Here is a 2305-nt window from a genome sequence, read left to right as displayed (position 1 = left end):
CTTATATTCTTTTATTCTTCTACTAACATAAAGGAATCTCTATACTGCGACATAGAGGATTCCTCTTCTTTTTTTGTTCTCCTCTTTTTCATATGAGCAGGAGCAGGGACAAGAACATTCTTGTTGAAGCAGATCCTGAACCTAAAAGGACTCTGAAGAAGAAACTAAGAGAAGCTAAATTACAACATTCTAGAGACAACCTTACAGAAATTTTTGAAAAGGAAAAGGAGATGGCAGCCGAAAATAATAATGCAAGGAGGATGCTTGGTGATTATACTACACCTACTTCCAAATTTAATGGAAGAAGCATCTCAATCCCTGCCATTGGAGCAAACAATTTTGAGCTGAAACCTTAACTAGTTGCTCTAATGCAACAGAACTGCAAGTTTCATGGACTTCCATCAGAAGATCCCTCTCAATTTTTAACTGAGTTCTTGCAGATCTGTGAGACTGTTAAGACTAATGGAGTAGATCCTAAAATCTACAGGCTCATGCTTTTCCCTTTTGCTGTAAGAGACAGAGCTAGAATATGGTTGGACTCACAACCTAAAGATAGCCTGGACTCTTGGGATAAGCTGGTCACGGCCTTCCTGGCTAAGTTCTTTCCTCCTCAAAAGCTGATCAAGCTTAGAGTAGATGTTCATACCTTCAAATAAAAAGATGGTGAATCCCTCTATGAAGCTTGGGAAAGATACAAGCATATGACCAAAAGATGTCCTTTTGACATGCTTTCAGAGTGGACCATTTTGGATATATTCCATTATGGTCTATCTGAGTTCTCTAAGATGTCACTGGACCATTCTGCAGGTGGATCCATTCACCTAAAGAAAATTCCTGCAGAAGCTCAAGAACTCATTAACATGGTTGCAAATAACCAATTCATGTACACTTCTGAGAGGAATCCTGTGAGTAATGGGACGCCTCAAAGGAAGGGAGTTCTTGAAATTGATTCTCTGAATGCCATATTGGCTCAGAACAAAATGTTAACTCAGAAAGTCAACATGATTTCTCAGAGTCTGAATGGATGTCAAAATGCATCCAATAGTACTAAAGAGGCATCTTCTGAAGAAGAAGCTTATGATCCTGAGAACCCTGTAATGGCAGAGGTAAATTACATGGGTGAACCATATGGAAATACCTATAATTTCTCATGGAAAAATCATTCAAATTTCTCATGAAAGGATTAACAAAAGCCTCAACAAGGCTTTAATAATGGTGGAAGAAATAGGCTTAGCAATAGCAAGCCTTTTCCATCATCTTCTCAGCAACAGACATAGAATTCTAAGCAGAGCCCCTCTAGCTTAGCAAAAATAGTCTCTGATCTGTCTAAGGCCACTTTAAGTTTCATGAGTGAAACAAGGTCCTCCATTAGAAATTTGGAGGCACAAGTGGGCCAGCTGAGTAAGAAAATCACTGAAACCCCTCCTAGTACTCTCCCAAGCAATACAGAAGAGAATCCAAAAAGAGAGTGCAAGGCCATTGATATTGTCTATATGGCCGAATCCAAGGAGGAAGGGGAGGACGTGAATCCCAATGAGGAAGACCTCATGGGACGTCCCCCAGACAGAAAGGAGTTCCTTATTGAGGACCTAAAGGAATCTGAGGATCATACAGAAACCATAGAGATTCCATTGAATTTCCTTCTACCATTCATGAGCTCTGAAAACTATTTTTCCTCTGAAGAGGATGAAGATGTAACTGAAGAGCAAGTTGCTCAATATCTAGGAGCCATCATGAAGCTGAATGCCAAGTTGTTTGGTAATGAGACTTGGGAAGATGCACCTCCCTTGCTCATTAGTGAACTAGATACATGGGTTCAGCAAACTTTACCTCAAAAGCAATAAGATCCTGGTAAATTCTCAATACCCTGTACCATAGGCACCATGACCTTTGAGAAGGCTCTGTGTGAGCTGGGGTCAAGTATAAATTTTATGCCACTCTCTGTAATGGAGAAACTAGGGATCTTTAAGGTACAGGCAGCCACATTCTCATTAGAGATGGCAGACAAGTCAATAAGACAAGCTTATGGATTGGTAGAGAACGTGTTAGTAAAGGTTAAAGGCCTTTACATCCTTGCTGATTTCATAATCTTAGACACTAGGAAGGATAAGGATGAATCCATCATCCTTGGAAGACCCTTCCTAGCCACAGCAGGAGTTGTGATTGATGTTGACAGAGGAAAGCTAGTCCTTCAATTGAATAGGGACTACCTGGTATTTAAAGCTCAAGGATCTTCCTCTGCAATCATGGAAAGGAAGCATGAAAAGCTTCTCTCAATACAGAGTCAAACAGAGCCCCCATAATC

At 40.3% G+C, this 2305-nt stretch overlaps 1 non-coding gene across 1 annotated transcript; it reads right to left on the bottom strand.

Moving 5' to 3' along the window:
• Positions 1 to 623: 623 nt before the first annotated feature.
• LOC112712581 (small nucleolar RNA R71) lies at positions 624 to 731 on the bottom strand. Its single transcript, XR_003157830.1, has one exon. It is a non-coding gene; the product is annotated as a small nucleolar RNA R71 (small nucleolar RNA).
• Between the last annotated feature and the right edge of the window lie 1574 nt (positions 732 to 2305).

Source organism: Arachis hypogaea, chromosome 1, assembly GCF_003086295.3.
Source record: "Arachis hypogaea cultivar Tifrunner chromosome 1, arahy.Tifrunner.gnm2.J5K5, whole genome shotgun sequence".
Taxonomy (NCBI): domain Eukaryota; kingdom Viridiplantae; phylum Streptophyta; class Magnoliopsida; order Fabales; family Fabaceae; genus Arachis; species Arachis hypogaea.
The sequence above is the reverse complement of the archived record's forward strand: the minus strand, read 5'-3'. Positions and strand labels throughout refer to the sequence as shown.